The sequence below is a fragment of the Triticum dicoccoides genome, chromosome 5B (assembly GCF_002162155.2).
Source record: "Triticum dicoccoides isolate Atlit2015 ecotype Zavitan chromosome 5B, WEW_v2.0, whole genome shotgun sequence".
NCBI classification, from domain to species: domain Eukaryota; kingdom Viridiplantae; phylum Streptophyta; class Magnoliopsida; order Poales; family Poaceae; genus Triticum; species Triticum dicoccoides.
In genome coordinates, this window is record NC_041389.1 from 48,811,249 (window position 1) to 48,823,410 (window position 12,162).

The following is a 12,162-nucleotide window of genomic DNA, read 5'->3' on the forward strand; positions in this document are numbered from 1 at the left end:
GGCGGGTGGTGGCCTATGGCCACGGCTACGGCGACGGCGTGCTCTCGGGGCTCACAGGGAAGAGAGGGGAAGAGGGAGCCAGAGGAGGGGGAGCGGTCCAGAGGGACTGGGGAGAACGAGGGGAGGCTCTGGGTGTCTCCGTGGTGTCCCGAGGATGTCGGGGAGGCTGCCACGGCGAAGCAGGAGGTGGAGGCCTCCGCGTGTGCGCGTGCGACTTCGCCTCTGCCTACTGGCAGAGGTTGAAAACAGCCGCTCTGCCACGATGGGCTGGGCTGGTGCAGCGGGGCCGCTACAGTGCCAGAACAGGTAGGCCGGCCCAGGTAACTCTCTCTCTCTCTATTTCTCTATTTTGTTTTGTTTTCTATTATTTCTGCAAGTTTGTGGCTTTTCTATAAATACCCAGGCACTTTCAAAAATCACTAAACTGCTCATGCTCACTGTATGGAATAAACCCAACATGGAACATTTCAGTTTAGGATCATTCGGACATTATTTCATATATAACAGAAATAATTCCAACCCAAATATATTATTGATTTAAATCAAAGGCCCGAATAAATTATTTTTGTGACTCCAAAAATATTGGTTTGAATTTCACCTCATGCCAATATTTTCACAGAATAACAGGAACATTTTCTTGGACTCATTTGATGAGATTTAAATGTTGGTTATTTTTAGGGGTTTTCTGAGGCTTTGAAAATTCCTCAATTCAAATTTCACTTGAATTTAAACATGATGCACATATGGAAGCTGGCATAGGTCAGACCAGAATTAGGGATGTGACAACTCATCCCTAGTTCCGGCAATGCTTAGCGCTAGCGTCTTGTGTTGCATCATGTCTAAGTTTTAATTAAACTTGAAATGGGGACTGTTAAACCCTAGTAGCAAATGAAATACAACTAGGGTCAAATTAAATCTTTTCCATCTACCCAAAATGGCCTTTAGAAAAGTGCATCAATTTTGGAATGGGTAAAAACTTCTTCCAAAAATGATGCACACATTTCTAGGACATTTCTGGATTTTGGAGTTAATTCTTACGTATTTGAATTTGGACAATTAAATGCTATATAATAATTTTAAATGTCCAAATAATCTCAAACTGAAATGTTCCATGTTGTATATACTCTATACAGTGGGCATGAGCAGTTTGGTGGTTTTTTAAGATGCCTAAGCATTTTTAGAAATGCCACAAACTTGCAGAAATAATAGAAAACACAAACAAAATAGAAAACAGTGGAAAGGAGACTTACCTGGCCTCACCTGTCGTAGCGCAGCTGGCCAGCCCACCTGGCCGGCCCAGCCCAGTGCCGCTGCCAGTCATCGCCTACCTCTGCCAGTAGGCAGAGGAGGGACACCGCGACGCCGCCGAGCTCGCCACGCCACCACCCTGCCTGCCTGCCCCTCCCCCTCGACGCCCGTACGCTCTGGACGTCGCCACGCACTCCCCCTCGACCCCCTGCACCTCTCCCCTCTCTCCCTGGATCTCTCCCTCGTCCTCCCCCGCTATGGCCGACGCGCTCGTCACCGCCGTTCGCTGCCACGCGGCCACATCCACCCCCTTGCCCCTCTGCCGTCCCCAAGAGCTCCGCCCCGACCTCTTCTTCGTCTCCGCCGAGCTAAACGATGCCGGAGAGCCCCGCAGCCCCGCCATCGCCATTGTCTTTGCCCTCTGCACCGACAGTCATCATCGTCAATTCGCAGCAACCCGACCGCCCCCGACCTCGCCGACGACGCCATCGGACGCGCTGTGAGCACCCTCGTCGTCTCCCCCTTCTCCCCTGGTCGCGCCCGCCCTCTAGGCCGTAGCCCTGCCGTGGCCGAGCTTCCCCTGCCGCCGGCCATGTCGCCGCCGTCCCTGCAGCCGCTTGAGCTCGATTAGGAGCGCGTCACCGCGCTCAGGAAGCCACTAGGAGCATAACACACACGCTAACTTGCCCTCTCGTGCACCACAGCGCCAACCCCGCACTCACCCGACCTCCGACGCCGCCGCGAGCTCACTTCCGGCGAGCTCCGACCACCCCGCGACCTCCCACCTGCTCCGTTCGATGCGTGCGAGCGAGGGCCTCCTCCCTGTGCCCTTCTCTTGCCCAGCCACCACCTGTAGCGCAGCCCCGGCGAACATCCGCCGCGTTTCGGGTCGCCGCCGGCCGAACTCCGGTGGCCGGTGACATGGCACGTCATTAGCCACTGATGACCCCACTAATTAACATCCAGTGAAACTGACAGCCGGGCCCCACATCCTAACTAACTGGCTAACTAAACTAGATTAAGTTTAATCTAATTACCCTGGACCCACACGTCAACATTGACTGTGCTGACGTGTCCGTTGGCCGGACCCACCTGTCATTGACACTGTACAACACTTGGTCACTGACCAGTGGACCCCACACGTCAGGTTTGACCTGGACGGCGCCTGTTGACCTGCTGAGGTCAGCATGATGCAATGCTGATGCAGTAATAGGTTTTTCTGGATTTATTCTTACTCAGGAAATTCCAGACAATAGATAAAACTTCTTAAATTCATAGAAAATTATCTGTAACTCCAAATAAGATAAATTATATATGAAAAATGATCAAAATAATCCAATCTATCCATCTGTACCATTTTCATGCATGTTAGAACAACTTATAGCTGCTGTTTAGGACAAATCATATAAAGGGCATTTAAACCATCATATATGGAGTTTGAATTTGAATCTTTGATTCAAATAAACTTCATTTAACTTGCTGCTAGTTGCATTAGCTCAAACCACAGCATATTGCCATGTCATGATCATGCATCATATGGCTGCATTGCATTGATTGTGTTCTTCCTTGTTTGCCGGTATTTGTCCCCTCTCAATAGACGTGGTTCCAACGATGAGTTCGATAACACCGATGAAGAGTTATATCATCTTCAGAAGTGCTAGGAAAGCAAAAACCCCTTGTTCATTCCGATACAATCCCACTCTCTCGCTCCTGCTCTATTTTACTGCATTAGGACAACAACGATACAACTGTTACTTGCTGCGGTAGTTGAACCCCTTTGTCCTCTGCATGACCTGTCATTGCCACAGTAAATAGATGAAACCCACTAGCATGAGTAGGAGTTGTTTGAGCCCTGATGTGCCTACTCATTCATGCTTGTTTGTCATGCCTGCTATTGCTTAGAGGTGTGTCAGGTCTGATTCATCAGGGATGAATTGGAGGTGTGTAAACATGTCCTAATGTGTGTGAGCTAAGTGTGTGAACACGAGTTGGTAAAGGTAGCGGTGAGAGGCCATGTAGGAGTACATGGTGGGTTGTCTCATTGTAGCCGTCCTCAGGAACTGAGTTCTGTGTTTGTGATCCATGAACAGCTACCACCACACATTGGGTTCTGGTAACTCGGCCCCTCTCGGCTTATTAATCAACTTGATCTCTGTCCAGGAGTCGCAACTAGTTTCTGGTGTTTGTAGGTAGTGTTAGTAGTCTACCAAGTGGCACCCGGTACAGGTGGGCTTGGGACAGACTAGGCACAGTGGCCCGGTGTACCAAGTGGCACCCAGATGGTGGGCTTGGGAACCCTGCACACATCGTTTGGGGCCGTGAGCGATACCCCGGCCGGATCTCCTTGCGGATGGAACCCGAATAGGAGATAAACCTGGATGAGAGACTTGTGTGGTTAGTCAGGTCGTGGCCGACACCCTCGCTGGGCTTCTGCTTGAAGGTTGCCGAGTACATGTCGTGTAAATGGCGGTAAGTGGTGAGAGCGTGTGTGAAGAAGTACACCCCTGCAGGGTTAATATGATCTATTCGAATAGCCGTGTCCGCGGTAAAGGACTTCTGGGTTGCCTGTACAGTTCATAGACAAGTGAAAGTGGATACTCTAAAATACGCAAGATAAGCGTGAGTGCTATGGATGGCGTTCTCGTAGGGAGACGGAAGCGGATCCATAGTGGTGTATTGATATGGTGAATATGTGGACTCGTGTGCGCCACCTCAAAAGAGTTACTTGCAGTCGTAGTTCAGGTTAGCCACTGAGTCAAAGTTGGCTTGCTGCAGTTAAACCCCACCACCCCCTTTGTTGATAATGATGCATATGTAGTTAGTTCTGATGTAAGTCTTGTTGGGTACATTTGTACTCACGTTGCTTAATTTATGTTTTTGCAGAGAGACTTCAGTCTCGCTAGTAGTACCGCGTGGACTTCGACATTTAGCTTGTTACCTCAGCTACGATCTTGTGCCCTCGGCAGGATCTGGTAGATAGTCAGGCTTTTCAGCCTTTTTCATTTCTAGATGTTTGTACTCAGACATGTTAAGCTTCCGCTTGTGCTTGATTTGTTTGCTCTGAATGTTGGGTCATGAGACCCATGATTGTAATATCTTGCTCCTCGGAGCCTATTGAATAAAATACTTGAGTTGTAGAGTCATGCTGTGATGCCATGTTGTATTTGCACATATCAAGCATATTGTGTGTATGTTATTGAAATGCTTGGTATGTGTGGGATCTGACAACCTAGTTGTTTATCCTTGTTAGCCTCTCTTACCGGGAAATGTCTCCTAGTGCTTCCACTGAGCTATGGTAGCTTGCTACTGCTCCGGAACACTTAGGCTGGCCGGCATGTGTCCTTCTTCGTTCCTGTGTCTGTCCCTTCGGGGAAATGTCACGCGATGAATATCGGAGTCCTATTAGCCTGCTACAGCCCGGTTCACCGGAGTCCTGGTAGCCCAGTGCTACAGCCTGGATTCACTCGCTGATGACCGACACATTCGATGCTGGGTCATGGATGCCTGTTCCTGTAAGTTTGTGCCACTTTGGGTTTACGACTAGCCATGTCAGCTCGGGTTCTTTGTCATGTGGATGCTAGCGGCACTATCATATATGTGAGCCAAAATACGCAAACGGTCCTGGGCCAGGTAAGGTGGCACCCGTGGAAATACCGTGCGTGAGGCCGCAAAGTGATATGATGTGTTACATGCTAGATCGGTGTGACTTAGGATCGGGGTCCTGACTGTTCCATCTTACTGAAACCGAGGCTTTTCAGTCATCTTGCCCATGTGGTATGATTTGCATGTCTCAAGTGATTCAAAATCAAGTGAGTCCAAACGATCCATCTGCATGGAGTTTCTTCATGTGTATACACCAATAGACATGGTTCGCATGTCTCAATCTTTTCAAAAACGAGTGAGTCCAAAGATCCATCAACATGGAGCTTCTTCATGTGTTTTATAGCAATATGACTTACATGGCAGTGCCACAAGTAGGTGGTACTATCATTACTATCTTATATCTTTTGGTATGAACATGTGTATCACTACGATCGAGATTCAATAAACCATTCATTTTAGGTGCAAGACCATTGAAGGTATTATTGAAATAAACAGAGTAACCATTATTCTCCTTAAATGAATAACTGTATTGCAATAGACATAATCCATTCATGTCTATGCTCAACGCAAACACCAAATAACAATTATTTAGGTTTAACACCGATCCCGATGGTAGAGGGAGCGTGCGATGTTTGATCACATCAACCTTGGAAATACTTCCAACACATATCATCACCTCACCTTTAGCTAGTCTCCATTTATTCTATAGCCTTTTATTTCGAGTTACTAACACTTAGCAACCGAACTGGTATCTATTACCATGGTGCTACTAGGAGTACTAGTAGAGTACACATTAATATAATGTATATTCAATATACTTCTGTCGACCTTGCCTGCCTTCTTATCTACCAAGTATCTAGGGTAATTCTGCTCCAGTGACTGTTCCCCTTATTGCAGAAGCACTTAGTCTCGGGTTTGGGTTCAACCTTGGGTTTCTTCACTAGAGCAGCAGCTGATTTGCCGTTTCATGAAGTATCCCTTCTTGCCCTTGTCCTTCTTGATTTCTACTTTCGCGGTGTCAAACATCGTGAATATTTCAAGGATCATCATATCTATCCCTCATATGTTATAGTTCATCACGAAGCTCTAACAGCTTGGTGGCAATGACTTTGGAGAAACATCACTATCTCATCTGGAAGATCAACTCCCACTCGATTCAAGTGATTGTTGTACTCAGACAATCTGAGCACAAGCTCAACGATTGAGCTTTTCTCCCTTAGTTTGCAGGCTAAGAAAATCGTCGGAGGTCTTATACCTCTTGACGTGGGCACGAGCCTGAAATCCCAATTTCAGCCCTCGAAACATCTCATATGTTCCGCGACGTTTCAAAATCGTCTTCGGTGCCTCAATTCTAAATCGTTTAACATTACTGAACTATCAGGTAGTTATCAAAACGTGTATGTCAAATGTTCGCAACATCCACAGACAACGTTCAAGGTTCAGCTCACCAAGCGGTGCATTAAGGACATAAGCCTTCTACGCAGCAATGAGGACAATCCTCAGTTTTCGGACCCAGTCCGCATAATTGCTACTATCAACTTTCAACTAAATTTTCTCTAGGAACATATCTAAAATAGTAGAACTAAAATGCGAGCTACGACATAATTTGCAAAAACCTTTTGACTATGTTCAGGATAATTAAGTTCATCTTATGAACTCCCACTCAGATAGACATCCCTCTAGTCATCTAAGTGATTACATGATCCGAGTCAACTAGGCCATGTCCGATCATCACGTGAGATGGACTAGTCATCATCGGTGAACATCTCCATGTTGATCGTATCTACCATACGACTCATGCTCGACCTTTCGGTCTCTTGTGTTCCGAGGCCATGTCTGTACATGCTAGGCTCGTCAAGTCAACCTAAGTGTTTCACGTGTGTAAATCTGGCTTACACCCGTTGTATGTGAACGTTAGAATCTATCACACCTGATCATCACGTGGTGCTTCGAAACAACGAACTTTCGCAACGGTGCACAGTTAGGGGGAACACTTTCTTGAAATTTTAATGATGGATCATCTTATTTACTACCGTCGTTCTAAGCAAATAAGATGCATAAACATGATAAACATCACATGCAATCAAAAAGTAACATGATATGGCCAATATCATTTTGCTCCTTTTGATCTCCATCTTTGGGGCTCCATGATCATCATCGTCACCGGCATGACACCATGATCTCCATCATCGTGTCTCCATGAAGTTGTCTCGCCAACTATTACTTCTACTACTACGTCTAACGTTTTAGCAATAAAGTAAAGTAATTACATGGTGTTGTTCAATGACACGCAGGTCATACAATAAATTAAGACAACTCCTATGGCTCCTGCCGGTTGTCATACTCATCGACATGCAAGTCGTGATTCCTATTACAAGAACATGATCAATCTCATACATCACATATCATTCATCACATTCTTTTTGGCCATATCACATCACATAGCATACCCTGCAAAAACAAGTTAGACATCCTCTAATTGTTGTTTGCGTGTTTTACGTGGCTGCTATGGGTTTCTAGTAAGAACGTTTCTTACCTATGCAAAAACGACAACGTGATATGACAATTGCTATTTACCCTTCATAAGGATCCTTTTCATCGAATCCGATCCGACTAAAGTGGGAGAGGCTGGCACCCGCTAGCCACCTTATGCAACAAGTGCATGTCAATCGGTGGAACCTGTCTCACGTAAGTGTACGTGTAAGGTCGGTCCGGGCCGCTTCATCCCACAATACCGTCGAAACAAGATTGGACTAGTAACGGTAAGCATATTGAACAAAATCAACGCCCACAACAACTTGTGTTCTACTCGTGCATAGAAACTATGCATAGACCTAGCTTATGATGCCACTGGGGATCGTAGCAGAAATTTAAAATTTTCTACGCATCACCAAGATCAATCTATGGAGTAATCTAGCAACAAGGGAAAGGGGAGTGCATCTACATACCCTTGTAGATCGCTAAGCGGAAGCATTACAAGAACGCGGATGAAGGAGTCGTACTCGTAGCGATTTAGATCGCGGTTGATTCCGATCTAAGCGCCAAACAACGGCGCCTCCGCGTTCAACACACGTGCAGCCCGATGACGTCTCCCGTGCCTTGATCCAGCAAGGGGAGAGGGAGAGGTTGGGGAAGACTCCGTCCAGCAGCAGCACGACGGCATGGTGGTGGTGGAGGAGCGTGGCACTCCAGCAGGGCTTCGCCAAGCACTGCGAGAGACGAGGAGGGAGAGAGGTAGGGATGCGCCTTGGAGAGAATGACTCGTGTGTTTTGCAACCCCCAATACCTCAAGTATATATAGGGGAAGGGGAGGGGCTGCGCCCCCATCTAGGGTTCCCTCCCTAGGGGTGGCGGCATGTCACACCCAATATGCGACCCTATCCAAAAGGAACTCAAAGGTTCCACCAAGGATAGACCCGCATATTGAAACGCTTTTGCAAGGTGGATATCATTACATCAACATTACATAATAGATGGGGATACATACATAAGGCATACAATGCCAGACGAATACAACATCACAATACATAAGAGCAACATCCGGCTACGGATGAATCAGAAACAGAAACTCAAATGACATCCACCCTGCTAGCCCAGGCTGCCGACCTGGAACCTATCCCCTGATCGAAGAAGAAGCAGAAGAAGAACTCAACGCAAGCAAGCATCGCTCTCGCGTCATGATCATCGCATAACCTGTACCTGCAACTATTGTTGTAGTAATCTGTGAGCCACGAGGACTCAACAATCCCATTACCATGGGTATCAAGACTAGCAAAGCTTAAAGGGAAAGGAAGGGGTAAAGTGGTGAGGCTGCAACAGCGACTAAGCATATATGGTGGCTAATATACGCAAATAAGAGCGAGAAGAGAGAAAGCAGAACGATCGTCAACTAGTAATGATCAAGAAGTGATCCTGAACTCCTACTTACGTCAAACATAACACAGAAACCGTGTTCACTTCCCGGACTCCGCCGAAAAGAGACCATCACGGCTACACACGCGGTTGATGCATTTTAATTCGGATCTAGTGTCAAGTTATCTACAACCGGACATTAACAAATTCCCATCTGCCTATAATCGCAGGCACGGCTTTCGAAAGATTATACCCTGTAGGGGTGTCCCAACTTAGCCCATGACAAGCTCTCGCGATCAACGAAGGAATAGACCTTCACCCAGGAAGACCCGATTAGACTCGGAATCCTGGTTTACAAGACATTTCGACAATGGTAAAACAAGACCAGCAAGACCGCCCGATGCGCTGACAAATCCCGATAGGAGCTGCACATATCTCGTTCTCAGGGCACACCGGATTGTCCAAACTTCCGGTAGGCCAGCCCAGAGTTGCCCCTGGTGGCCACCGACGGCTGACAGTTTGGACCAACACTCACGACGAGCACTGACCCGGGGGGGATAAAATAAAGATGACCCTCGAGAGCGCGACTCCCAAGGGAAAAAGGGCTAGGTGAGGCAAATGGTAAAACCAAGGTTGGGCCTTGCTGGAGGAGCTTTATTCAAAGCGAACTGTCAAGGGGGTCCCATAAATCACCCGACCGCGTAAGGAACGCAAAATCCGGGAACATAACACCGGTATGACGGAAACTAGGGCGGCAAGAGTGGAACAAAACACTAGGCAAAAGGCCGAGTTTTCCACCCTTTACCAAGTATATAGATGCATTAATACTATAAAGGATATTGTGATATCCCAACCAAAATCCTGTCCACCATGGAGCAATCTTCAACTTCACCTGCAACTAGCAACGCTATAAGAGGGGCTGAGCAAAGCGGTAACATAGCCAAACAACGGTTTGCATAGGAAAGGTGTCAAAGGTTAGAGGTTCATGGCAATTTGGGATGGCTTGATAAACAGGTAATAGGTAGCGCAGCATAGCGATAGAACGAAGCAACTAGCATAGCAATGATAGTAGTGAGATCCAGGATAGCGGTCATTTTGCCTGAAATCCCGCAAGGAATAAGAACGAGTCCATGAAGAAGATGAAGCCACGAAGACGAACCGAGCGTAGACGAACGAGTCCTCACGATCGCAACGGAAACATGAACTATCCAAAAGAAGCACACAACATAGTAAACACACCACACATGAACAAGGCATGATGCACAACAAGCATGATGCATGACAAATCTAGATGAGGCTTCTCATGGAAAGAGATGATGCAAACAAGAGCAACACATCAAGGCAAGTTTAAATGAGGCCGGAAGCAACATCTAACAATTCCGGTAAGTCCTCATATGCCTATTTCGAAATTGGTCCAGATCTGAATAAACCTTATGTTCAAGTTGTTAAACAGCAAGTTAAGATGCACCAAGATGATCTACACGAGATTCTAGTCAAGTTACATATAAAGTTCATTTAGTTCGGAGCTACGGCCTAGAAGATATGAGCAAAACAAGTTAAACATGGCATTGATGCAAAATGCATACAAACATCAAGCAAACACCTCAAAACAAGATTGCAACATGATAATATGAAACTACATGCAATTCTAAGCAAGTTTCATATATAGCACACTCAAAACGGAGCAACGGTTCAACACACACACATGAAACAAGTTATAGCAACAATCTGTCCAAAACAGCAACTAAGCATATTGCAAGCATCACAACAACATGCTACAGCACCTCGACATACTAACAAAAGGCATGGGCATGATGTACAGGTAAAGCATTACAAAACATGAACACTGAGCTATCTCCAGAAATCACTAGAACATGCTCAAACACGCATGGAGAGATTGCAAGTAATAACAATTTCAGACTTTGCAGAAAATAACATCACGATGCAATGTTTAGAGCTATCAAATAACATATTACAGGAACTTATCATGGCAAAAAAAGGCATGACATAAATCTACTAATTGCATAGATCAAAAGACCCTTACTGACCATAAGCCAAAAAGGATCAGAAAATATAATGGCACCCACGTAAACATGGCAAGTTATAATACAGATTCAAACAAGGCAAGAACAGAATTATGAAGGCATGTAGATGAGCTTGTGCAACTCTCTACAGAGCAATACATGGCATGGCAAGGCAACCAACAGTAAGAAGACATGTTTGTGAAGCTAAGCATGGCAATAGCAAGTTCATAGGGTGCATGGATCACTAGGGAAACGCATGGAAACAACTGAACTTAATGTTAACAGGCTGGTAGCAACATTATGAAGCAACTTTAGAGCAGGATTACAACAAGCTACAACAACCTATAAATGCAACCAGGGGCATGGATGGATAGAGGATGACATGTAGATCAAAACATGTTTATAGAACATCTCCAGATTATGTATAGAATGATTAGTAGAAACATGTTTATATAGCATCACGAAATAACAGATTCAGCCTAGCAAAACAGCTAACATCATGTACACTACTTAACAAGCTCGATTCACTCACCACAAGTCATTGCATGACAAGATAAGCATAGCATCATCAAGAAGACATGTTTGTGTAACCAACCAAGGCAAGAACAAGTCCATAGCATGCAAGGATCAACTATAGCATTCTTGGCTAAATTGAATAACAAGTAAACAATCTGCCAGGAAACATTTTGAAGCAAAAGTAGAGCACGAAAATGACATGCTAGACTACTCCATAATAGCAAGCAAGAGGCATGAATGGATAGACAATAACCATATGTTCAAAACACCCTTACTGAAGTATCTCAAAATATGCATGGATCTCTCTGTAGCATCAAGTTTACATGGCATCAAAATAACAGCAGAACAGGGACTAAAATCAGCAATATCACGATGCCTAGTTTGCATGCTTGTGCTAGTCACCAAATTGATCACAAAAATACATGGTAAACACCCCTATAAAGATGGCATGGCATAGTTCAAAACACATGAATACATCAACCTCATAGGATGCACACATCAATCATGGCAAAAATGACAAAAGAGCTTGTTCTGTTAACAGACAGCAGAAAACATTATGAAGCACTCTTACAACGACGATTCAGACATCTAGATGACCTCAAATGAATATGATGCAATGGAATAAAATGATTTACTCGTTGAGACGAACAATTTGACATATTACACGCACAAAACGGAGCTACATGCACAGAGATACAGCAGGTTAAACATGGCATGAAAATAACAAAAACTTAGGGACTTAGACGATTTTTGGACCTCGGGGAAAAGTCAACCGCCGCGGATCTCGCCGGAGTTCGTCGTCGGAGAAGGTCGGCGGAGGCGGGGACGGGGTGCTCCTGGGCGGATCTCGCCGGATCCGCCCCGGGGCGAGGCGCGACGGAGGCGAGGAGGCGGCAGGGCGCTCGCGGCCGGGCGGCGT